Raw genomic sequence first — 12,444 nt, 5'->3', positions numbered from 1 at the left:
TTGGGGGCAACGTTCGAAAATGGCAACGCTGCACAAAATCGTAGCACAGTTTGGCCACTATTTAGACACCCTGTGGAGAAAGGTGGCGGAAGTCACGTGGCTGTGATACTTTTTTCCCCCCAAGCCACAAAAGCATGGGTATCATTTTTTTTTTCTAATTTTAATATTATGTGTGTGTCTTCGATGACCTATGACTTTGATTATATATATATTGTGGTTGTGTCTAAACCATAGGAAACGGCACGTGACCACAGAGAAGAGAGTGAGCGCGACTCCTGTCCAGTTCTCGATCGGCGGTTTTCTAACGGAAATTAAACGAATTTCGAGCCGCCAATTGTTTTCTGGGTAGTTGGGCTTTCACATGTAATGTACAAATAAAAACCTTGGCGAGCATAAATACCCTGTCAGTGTCCCATCAAGTCCAGACGCAGCCGACGCTACGCGCTGATGGGACCAATCAGACAGCGTCAAAAGCGCACCATCATGGTGTTCGTCAAGCTTCTGCATAAACGGAAAAGGCCCAGTGACTTGCGCTTTTGGAGCTGCTTGAACGGTCGATTTGTAATTCCAGCTTATGTTGCTTAGATAATATGTTTGGTGACATTGACCCTGAATACGCTGAAATTTGCTTATTAATTCATTAGCAATGTTTCCACCGGAGAGAGAGAGCTATAGGTAAAATTCATGAACAGCTTGCTGGCTGTCCTACGTAAAGTTGCCAATGTTAGGAAATACTTTTACTTAATGTATTACTTCAAGTAGGCTCGGAGAACTTGTACTTTACTTGAAGAACATTATCTGAGCATGTACTTGTACTTTACTTCAAATATTTCTTTTTTCTGGTACTTTCTAAGGGAAGTATACCTCCCGACTTCAAAATGCATTCCCCAAATTTGAAGGGGAAAAAAATGCGGTATTGTCATAAGAAAACGCGTTGCCATCTTTCGAGACGTCATCTGGTCATCTCTCTGAGTAAAGTAATGACAGCTAAGGGCCTTATAAGTTGATTTTGTTAAATAGTTTGTCAGCGAGAGTAAAACAACAACCTCTCTGTGGCCACTTCACTTTATCCAATATTCGCCGCCATTTTCGAAAACAACTAATGTGCCCCCGATTACTCCTGGGGCGATGCCTACCGTTACAAAAATTATCAATGAGTTTCAATCGAGTTTCTAGCAGGGCTGGCTTCGATTAAAATTTTTAACCCAATTAATCGACACCCTTTAATCGATTAATTAATCGGTTAATCGGTCTTGTTCATTTCTATCCATATTTTTTTAACGCCAAAATATTTTTTTTTTATTTGCTGAGTCTGTTGACGAATGGCGTAATATAGAATTTCGATTATGAATCAACCTCGATGTGTAGTTGAGAACAGTATTCACACTCACAAATTGTTACTTCAACTGCATGAGGCGAAGAGGTTTCTTCATATTCTCCGCCAAGAGCGACATCCTTTGATTGTTCACAGACAGTATTCTCTGCTGAACTAAACGGATACTCGCACGGCGTTGAAATGTCCGGGACACGTGTAGCCTGCTGCATTTGCCTAAACTTACAAATCTCGTCCCTACAGTTTACTTTAGGTTACAATTTTACCTAAAATTTGCTTTTCATACAGGTGTACTTGTCGAGGTCTGCGTGGTGAAACCGTTCAATTTTTACTTCATTTTGGTTTGTCAAAATTTACTGATTAACCGGTTTAAAAAAAAAAAAAAAAACTCATCCTTTGCATTTTGGTGAAGAAGGAAGACCAGCGAAGCTGTACCATGGTGGGAATGAAGTATTTCTAAATGTAAGAATTAATGTGTAATTGGGTAATTGGTTATTCGAGCGATTAAAGAATCAGACATATATATATATATATATATATATATATATATATATATATATATATATATATAACGATCCCGGGTTGTTATTTATTTCGTAACCACAGTGACCATGGCCTTGTGATCGCTGTGATACAACGCCATAGGGTGTACGCTGACGGCAGGTACGTCTTTGTGAAGACGAGGTCTATACACGTCCGATATGGGCGCCGTAGGTTCGTTCACACACGCAAGCCCGAAGCGCTCAAGCATAAGCGAAGTGAACCACTTTCCCTCCTGGCGTGACGTCACCGAGCATGACCCAGCCGAAGACGTCCATCATGGATGCTTCAATTTCTCTCTTGGGCGTCGCGGGAGAGGACGTACACGACGGCGACCGCCGGACCATCGCGCACCTTGACGGAAAGGCTGGAAAGGAAGCCGCCATCTATGAGCGACGGCGGCAACCAGATTGGTTGTCTGGTTGCCGCCGTCGCTCATAGGTGGCGGTAGCTATCCAGAGTTTTGTGTCGACATTTGTTTGGTATCGGACACGAAACTGGGGAAACTAGGCCTTAACAGCTCTGCTGTAAAAAATTAATCGCGATTAAAGCCTTTATCGATAAATCGGTAAGTTAATCGATCAAATGCCCAGCCCTAGTTTCTAATGTATTATTATAGAGCACATTAGAAACCGAATTGAAACTTGTTGAGAATTTTTAAGGGTTTACCACGGCATCATGAAAAATTGTGTTAAAAAGTACTTGTACTTTACTTTGAAAGTGCATTGTGTTTATCGGACTTTACTTCAAGTACCGTACATTGCGCCCGGTGCACTTACTACTTTACTTGAAGTGCACAACCTCCATGTACGTTATCCAACACTGAAAGCTGCATCTAAAGTGCAGATCATGTACACAACATAAGGCGACCCCATGCTTTATTGCTTACGTGTGCTTCCGACTCCGAGTTCATACTTTATTCCGGGTCTAAGAAAGGTGCGCCTCCGCTAAGCTGACCAGGGCCAGCTGATCGACGTGAGTCGCCGAGGCGGAGTCGTCTGTTGTGACCATTTGTTCTGGCCATCAAAGAATGCACTCTTCCGTAGGAACGCAGCATGTGGTTCATTTATCGTTCAGGAATTTCTACCCCAGTAAAAATTAAAGGAAGATCCATTTGGTAGATACTTAGGGAACCACCATGGCCCTTGGGAAATATGCCACACAGGTCCCTGGGAAACGCTAACGCTAACCCCTTCCCTCCACTTTTTTTTTTTAAAGAAATTTGACTTTTTTTTTTATTTTGTTACGAGGTCACTGTTATACTCTGTTTCACCTTATGATGTACCGCAGGAAATGCTACAAGCGCGAGCTCCTTGCTCTAGGGCGTATCTCGGCGGCACAAGCTCTCGTGCGTTAAGAGTAGCTCCCAACGCTATGAGCTCACGCTTCTAGCCTTGTCTGCGGTACAACATAAGGTGAAACGGAGTATAGTGTTTCCCAAAGAAGGACGTGTGTGGCATTTCCCAAGGGTCATGCAAACGCATTCCCTAAGATCCACCAATGGATCTTCCTTTATTTATTTTTGCCGCCTATTTGAACACTCCATTTTGTAGCACAAACTAGGGCCTACACGCTCCACCCACCTGCAAGTTCAGTCTCACCCCAGCATCCGCGCGCGCATTGGCTTCTGCCTCGTAACGTCGCCTCCCTCTCGCCTTTGTCCTTGACTACTCTCCTCCTCTCTACACGGCGCGCCTCCCTTTCCACTGTTTTGTCCAATGACGGACGTCAGCTTTTCTGTCATGTGGGGTACTAATGCTAACGCATTAATGAGTCAGAAACAGTGAGGATTATTACTAGGGTTCCGTGTTTTGAGGATATTTTATTTCTTCAAAGTCCGGGGGAGAGGAGGAGAGGGAGTTCTCGTTTTTTTTTTTTTTTTTGCACAGATTTGGTGTGTTTTTTTAGTGACAATGTTGGGTGTAAAAAAAAAAAAAAAAACACTGTTTAGTGTAGCTTATGTTGAAGAAAATAGGACATGGACATGGGATTTCCCAACCCCAAGGGAACATGCAAATTATCCTGCTGCGTGTTCCGAGTTTTTAAGTCTCTGCTCCGATTTTTCGTTAACGCAGATAGTTACTTGGCCGACTCGTGTTACGGCAACTTCTGAGAACGTGTTGGACCTTTTTCTTTCTACCGCGCCTGATCTTGCATCCTCTCTTACGTATTTACCTGCCATCAGCGATCACTGTTTACTTCACTTTCAGCTAAGCGCTCCTGTATCTGCCTTCGCAAAAGCGAAGAATAACTCTTTTCTTGATTATGGCAAAGCTGATTTTGGGGGTATAAACCGCGAGTTAGCGCAATTTCTTGACTTTTTCCTATTCAATTTTTCCGAATGCTCTGTCGAGGTTAATTGGACAATGTTCAAAAATAAAGTCAATTCCCTTATCAATTCTTTCGTCCCACGTCGCTTTCTTCTAATAGCTCCACGTCCCCATGGTTTAATAATGCCTTGAAAAGACTTTAATATAAAAAGAAACGCCTGTTCCGCACTACTAAGCGTGCAGGCACTGTTGAGAGCTGGACGGTTTACCACAACGCAGAAGATTTATACAAAAATGCAGTTAAGGACGCTAAACCAACTTTCTTCAGTCAAACCTTGCCCCGTCTGTTATCAACTAGTGTCAAAATGTTTTGGAGTGTTATTAATGGCAAGAAAGACAAGGCTATTTTGCTTTATGACTCTGATGGCTTTGTTATGTCTGACGATGACTCTGCGAAAATCCTCAATAAGGTGTTTGTTCAATCGTTTTCTAGAGATGTAAACTGTTCTATTGTTACTTACCCTAATCATGATTTCTTTCCTATGGACCCGCTTGTGTTTGATTTTGATGGCATTGTTAAGCCGATTGACAACCTCAAAGTGTCTTCATCATGTGGTATTGATAATATTAACACTAAGTTTCTAAAGCATACTAAAATTTACAGTGCAATTTTTCTTACTAAGATTTTTGAGCAATCTATTCTTACTGGTGTCCTTTCTGAAGATTGGAAAACTGGCAAGGTGGTTCCACTTCATAAATCAGGCGACAAACACTGCCCCGACAATTATAGACCTATTTCCATAACCAGTACTCCTTGTAAAATGTTAGAGCATATTATTTATTCACATCTTGTTAAATATCTCGAATCCAACTCTTTTTTCTCGTCCTCACAGCATGGCTTTCGTAAATTTCTTTCTTGCAAAACACAACTTCTCGTCTTTACTAACGATTTATTTTCATTACTTGATCATGGATCCCAGGTTGACTGTAGTTTTCTTGATTTCTGCAAAGCATTTGATAAAGTTTCTCACCAACTACTACTATTCAAGCTTAGCAAACTCAACCTCGACCCCCAGATACTAACTTGGATTGAGTGTTTTCTTACAAATCGTTCTCAGTTTGTTCATGTAAATAACTCTAATTCTTCAGTGACTTCTGTTACTTCTGGCGTCCCTCAAGGCTCCGTTCTCGGTCCTTTGTTATTCCTCGTATACATCAATGACTTGCCGTTGTGTGTCTCATCATCGCTTAGTTTAGTCGCGGATGACTGCGCTATTTATCGTAAGATTACTAATGATTCTGACTCTCTCCTTCTTCAAAATGACTTAAATGCTGTTCTTGATTGGTGCAAGCTGTGGTCCATGACACTTAATACTAAAAATTGTAAAACAATGAAAGTGTCTCGCCGTAACACTACGCCTTTTATCTATCATCTTGATAACGTTTCTTTAGAATGGGTGACTTCATATAAATACCTAGGTGTGCATATTACTTCTAACCTCTCCTGGCATATTCATATTAACCACATCATTGCTAATGCCAATTCTATGTTAGGCTACCTAAAACGTACCTTTTCTCTAGCGCCAGTTTCTCTCAAACTAATATTATTCAAATCTTTCGTTCGCACAAAATTAGAGTGTGCAGCTTCAATCTGGGATCCTGGTCAGACGACGCTCACTTCTCATCTCGAGTCAGTTCAGAACCGCGGCGCTCGTTTCATACTTAACAATTATCACCGTACAGCTAAAGTCAGTTACAGGTTAAGAAGGTAGCGGCAAATGCTCCTCAAAGGGAATCGGATATACCTCCGGCCCCTCTGCATCCAGTAGCGTCCCACCGTGTCCGTGACGTCGCGGCCAACGCGCGAGGAGGGTCTTGCCTTTCTGTACATATTTGCTTTATCTTTCGACTTCGACTTAGCATTGTGGAAGCCACGAGAGGGAGATCAGAGTTCTCCCCCACCGACGGAAACAAATACGACTTTCGGGGATTAGCTTCCCCCCCGATGGATACAAAGGCTGCTTTCAGGGGCTCGGTTCCCTCTCCGATGAATACAAAGGTCGCTTCCTTAAAAAGTGGGATCGGAGACAAGTGGGAATCCATTGAAGCGGAACAAGGAGCGTTTTTAGTGAACTCTTCTTTCGACTGCGGAGAGATTTGAAACGGGCGCATCACACTTGTGGGAGGAGCTTCTCCTACCTTCTTGACTTGTAACCGACTATAGTGTATCATCCATGAAATCTCTTCTCTCCTTGCCACTGCTTTCTTTGCGCCGTAAGTGTTCTCGTCTATGTCTTTTCTATAAAATGTATAATTCTAACCCCATTCTTAAAAAAAAGCTCTTCCTCGTCCCACCTTACGTTTCTCCACGCGTTGATCATCAGTACAAAGTCGGCATTCCTCATTCTCAAACCTCAGCCTATCACGATTCTTTCATTCCTAGGACATCATCAGAGTGGAACCACCTTCCGGCGTCATTAATATTATTACCCTCGTTAGATGTGTTTAAAAGTGCTGTTACTAATTATTTTTGCGAAAGTGACCCGTGACTTATAATATGTCTTCTATTACTGTTTTTTTTTTTTTTTCACCCACTCCCCTTTGTAACGCCCCCAGGGCCTTGAGGGTATGTAAATAAATAAATAAATAAAACCGCCAAACGATTAGCGAAGAAAACGTGATTAAGGGCTATAGGTGCTGCGATCCCGGACAACATAAAATAAAGCTGTAGATGGTGTGTTTTTTTGTTGTTTTTTTTTATCGTGAAGTTTGAATTTTTAAAGATATATACGGCTCCAATTCGGAAGCTTTCGGTTTTTCCGACTTATAGTAAAAAATAAAAAAAAAAAAAAAAAAACAGTTTGGGGGTTAATTTTTAGGGTATATCGGTGTTCACCGAAAGCGCGGGAACATTATTCCCGATCAGAAAACAATTTCCCTGGTCACTGCAACTATACTGAATGTTGTTTTCATAAAATAAAACAGTCTGGTAAAAAAAAATCTGCGCAATGAAATTTACCGATTACAGGTTTTATAATTAAAACAGCGTAAAGGACGAGGGACCAGTTGAAGAAAGACAGAGACACAGCGCTGTCTCACAACTACTTTTTTTATTGATCGAGCGCAGTAAAGAACAAAAAGAGAAAAAAAGGAAGTGAGGATCAGCCTATAAAAAACACATACCTTTTAAAAAGCGCCAAAAGAAGTCATAAAAGATTATGTGCACAACACAAGCAAGTCATGGCACAAGCCTACAAGGCAAGCAATTTATTTTCTTATAAGGGCAATTGAAGGACGGCTGTCACAGGCATCAACTAATCTTGCTATTTCTAAGGCCTCAAGAATTTCACGTGTCAGCTGGTCACGATGACGTTTTATAACCCCTTTGAAACTTGGGCACACAACGAGTAGTCATGGCAATGTGACTGTCGTGCAAAGGTGACCAGAGATTTCCGACGACACCAGCTCGATTGCACCTTTGCATTTAATGACATTATAATCACATTGTGAGCATGTTCTTTTAGCCTTAAAATAAGTCTTAAAATATTCTATGCGTCATATCTCATGAGTTAACACAAGAATTATTGCAAATGTCTGCTAAAAATAATGATACAGTTAAAAAAAATAAAGGAAGAAAGAAACGGATTATTCGAAGTTGGCAAGTGATCTTTACAACACAATACAACATACCTTACACGTTGTGACAATTCAAGTTAGGATACTTATGAAGACGGCGGTTTCACCGCAATGAGATTAAAATTGCGCTATCAATCGCTGTGGAAAAACCGTTGACGTAACTGTCGAAATATTGTTTTTTTTTTTTTTTTTTCACATGTAATATCGTAACTTTTTGACAAACGACTGTCATAGACGAATTCGAGATAGAGAAATTTTATTATAAATTATAATCTACTGGGAGTTCGTTTGCTGAACTCCCAGTTTCTTTTTTTTTCTTTTTACTTTATAGTTTTGCAAAATACCATGTCAAAATAATAAACCTAAAGACAACACCTTTGCTTACTTTTCCGCAATCGCAGCGCAGCTGGAAACTCGCGCGCGCGCCCGTTTTCATTTCGACCGTAGACGCCGGAAGTGCAATTTGAACACAACAGATGGCGCCAGGGGAGGTAGCTCCACAGAGTGTGCCAGAGTGTTTTTTTCTTGAAGTTTTGAAAAAGTGGAGGTCATGATAGGGGTGTTAAACTATTTGAGTAAATATTGTGACTAAACGAGCTTATGAACATTTTTCATCAAGAAAATTATAAACGCTGAGAGAAATTTGCACACAGCAGCAGGAAGTTTATTTGACAGACGTTCCGGGGGAGAGCCCTTCCATTCAAGTTGTGGACACTGCATGCAGTGGCAAAGTGTATTTTTAACAAAATAACAAAAAGAAAAAACAAAAGGGGGTGGGGGTGGAGGGGACGAAACAACCAGGAAAATTAAAAGTACAAGTGGATGCCTTTTTAATCCTGGAAGGCTGTAATAAGATAAGCGTACGGACGGAACGATTCAATCGCAGTTAATCGCACGGCTGCTTAAAGGTTGGCACCCAAACAAAAGATGCTTCGTAAGCAGCCCTCATTGTTTCGTCGTATCAGCAGAGATATTGGACATTCCTTCAGAGAACAACTGCGAAGGAAAATAGATCTGCTCCTCCGTGGCTGTAATACTACATACAGCTCATAATAAAAGGCTTGTTTTTTTTTTATCATTTACATTCAACATGTAAATTATGTGTATTGTAATCAAACGTAAACCATGATTTACATTAAACCCTTACATATCGCAAAGTAACATCATATGTTGGTGTTATCTCTTTTGTCCTAGAATGTAAGTATACTGATTCCCATTTCTCAAAGCAGTCTAGTTTGCCGCCCCCAATTCACTCGATCGTGTAAAGTGTTGCAGATGGTGATCAGGTGCAGACTTGTACACGTTACTGAAAAATAGTAAGGAATTACATTTACAATTACTCAAGGCTAAATTGTAAATTATTACAATTACCCTCCCATGAAAGTAACTCACCGTTACCCCAAAAAGTAATTCGTTACTTTCGTGGCGTTACTTTCAACATTATTGTCCTCAAGTAAGAAACAAAGAGAAGAGGGTTATTCAAGTTCTTATTGTTGCAACGTGTTCCATTTAATGACCTTGAGTATTTTGAGCAACAGCTGGCTCTCGAAAGTCTCGTCAGACATTTTGCGTCATTTCTTACTCAATATGTCGACTGCTACGCTAAACACCATTTGAGCTGAGGCACTGGAGGGGAGTGCCATATTGTTCCTCACGAATGCTTTGTGCTCTGCATGGAGCTTTTTCAGCGAAGCAAGAGAAGTACTATTTACCTCGAATGTAGAGCAAAGCTTCGTCGTTGCAGCCGTTGCCTGCTATTCGAGAGATTTAGTAGATCCTTCCGATACTTCGATAACCGCGATAACGGTACCCGATAACGATATGATGCATACGCAAAGACGGCGGCGAAGTATCGGATATCGTTATCGGAGCCATCGGACCGATCTACTAAAAGTCTCCATTGTCTAAATCGCGAAGCTGTGGAAGTCATCAAATAACAGTAAGGTGATAATTAAATTATAAATAAGGTTTGGCTCGATATTCTTCTTCCTTTGGTTCTGAAGAGTTCGAGCCTCACTTGAGACGTTGCTGAATAAAAAAAAGTTTCCAGTATATAAATATAAGTAATAAAAGAAACAGAAGGACACTCATAACAACAATTAATGAGAACGTCGGTTAAAACAAGGAAATGTAAACGCACGCTTGCCGTGTGTACCTTTCTTGGTGCCGTTCAAAAACGCACGGAGCACGAACCGACTGCAGTTTACTCCGGTGTTCTCCAGATAGACGTCCGCTGATGCCACGGGCAGCAAAGGGTAGAGTACTAAGTAAGCCGTGCTATGGCCCCAAGCCCAAGACTCTCCTCAAGCCCAGAATATCAAGTCTCCGTCAGCGACCATTATGTTTTATTTGTAAAAATGTCTGATTAATATAAGATGCGTCCTGCTGAGGCAAAACAGGAAAAAGAAAATAAGGCTATTACAATTTTCTAACCGCCGAATTCATAGATGTCACTCCGAGTCATGCCAAGTGAAGGGCGACCCTTCACTTACAGAAGGGCGGTTGAAGGGGCACTTCCACTTGAAGTGAGGTTTACCATTCTGAAATGGCACTTCGCTTTCACTCGAGCAAGTGAAGGGAGCCCTTCTACGGGATGCGTCCGGGAGCGAGAGTAGAAAAGAAATTTATATTTATACTTTGCGTAAGACCACAAAAGTAAGTTAATTCTTAGTGTGTTTACATAATTTGTGTTTATAAAGAAATATTAGCACATAACAAACATGTTGCGATTTCAGAAACGAACGTAGCTCGTGCATCTTCTTTCAAACTAAATTGGCCAGCAATATAGCCATCAATATCCATGCTGAATACATTCCAAGTCCTTCCGATATCCTTGTTCCAACGCCACCACCGCCGTTGCCTTTTCGTGTTTACTTGCCCTGCTGGTTTGTTCTTTTAAAGTTTTCATTTCCGTAGCGTGCAATGGATAAGGCCAAGGCACCCGCTGCGCGGTTCACAGAGATCGAAAAGGCAATACTGATGGAACTTGTAATGACGTACAAAAAAATCATCGAATGTAAAAAGACCGACGAATCGTCGTTAAACAAAAAAAAGGCAACTTGGATTCGACTCTGCAACGAGTATAACTGCAACCACGGTGTATATCGACGGGACGTGAAACAGCTAAAAAAATGGTGGGAAAATGTGAAGGCCAAAGCGAAGAAGGACCATTCCAAAGAAAAAAACAAGGTCCACAAAACAGGCAAGTCTCTCGTTCAGGTTTCTCATCGCGCTGAAAGTGCCTCGGAATGAGCGATGGGTCACATTTGTAGCCCGAACTGTCGGTCACAAATTCGCCCTTGTTTCGAACTGTTGTTTCTGGAATACCTGTCATGGGGGATGGAGCGTGAACGTGCGCAGACAAGTCGGTTATGCAACCTAATGCTGTCAGTTGAATACCGTAGTAACCTGACAATGGAGCAGCATGAACGGAACCGCAGCACGATATAATACTACCGTTAAATCAGTAATTCTACTTGCAGTTTTTGCGGCGGACATGTACAGTAGATCACAACTGACAACACCCAGATGCTCAATATTTCATTTCATTACGCATGGGGCAGAGGGGATGAACATTCCCTATCAGCAAATGCATGCCTATAAATCGGGGTATATTTAAAAAGGAAAACAGATCTTAGATAACATTAGAACTTGGAGTGCCTAGATTGACTACTGTTTGCTCCTTTAGGAGGGGGGCCACCTGGCAAGCCAATGAGCGCCACCTCCGTGCTGGTTGGGGCGGTGGCCTCACACGTGTTCAACAGACAGGAAAATATGGAGGACAGCGATGGGGCACCCTATCTGCCCCCGGTCTGCAGCCTCCCAGTTCTCCGACTACTGCAGCCGATGCTGGACGGCGAGGAGGACCCTCTTGATGCCGACTTGGGTAGAATGCTTGAACCGTTTCCATGTCTTGACCTGTACTTTCTAAACTGGTACCTTTTCGTCTTTACCCACTGATCTTCTCATGGATATGCATGGATACGGTTATAGATCATAATGAGTCTGCCTTCAGAAATGTTTCACCTGGTGTTCCTCAGTAGTACATACTGGCACCCCTACGTTTTTTAATAATCATGAATGACCTTGCAGCAACCATCTCATCTAATATTAATCTTGTTGCAGATGACTGTGTCGTCAATAACGAAGTAAAAAGTGTGCATGACAACATTCAATTTCAAGATAATTTAGTAAAAATGAACAAATGGTGCGAACAGCATGTACATTACTTATGTACAAGGTAACATATATCATTGCAGGGCTGGGTTCCATACAGCTTCAAAACAGTACATGGCAACTACTGCAGACTAACAATGACCATACTCCCCTGACAAAGAAACAAACAGCACAGGGTATTAAAATAATCATAGCATGATTTCTGCCAAGAAATATCTATACCAAGCACTCCAAAAGGTGGAAACGGTTAAGTGATCTAGTGGCCTAGTTTATGGCACAGGTTCAAAATGGATGAAAACATTGTTACACATTAGATCAGCAGCAGAAAAAAAAAAAAATCAAATACTTCAAATTGCAACTGCATGAAAAACAAAAATACAATCTCAAACTTATAAAAACCCTTTCTACTCTTCATGTATGTCCCATTGTTCACTTCATAACTTCTACGTGTTCTTTCAATTGCAGAGGAGCCCGGTTCACCAGCTGGGC

This window comes from Ixodes scapularis, unplaced genomic scaffold (genome assembly GCF_016920785.2).
Source record: "Ixodes scapularis isolate PalLabHiFi unplaced genomic scaffold, ASM1692078v2 PGA_scaffold0__279_contigs__length_252992795, whole genome shotgun sequence".
Lineage (NCBI taxonomy): Eukaryota > Metazoa > Arthropoda > Arachnida > Ixodida > Ixodidae > Ixodes > Ixodes scapularis.
Note: the sequence above shows the minus strand (reverse complement) of the source record.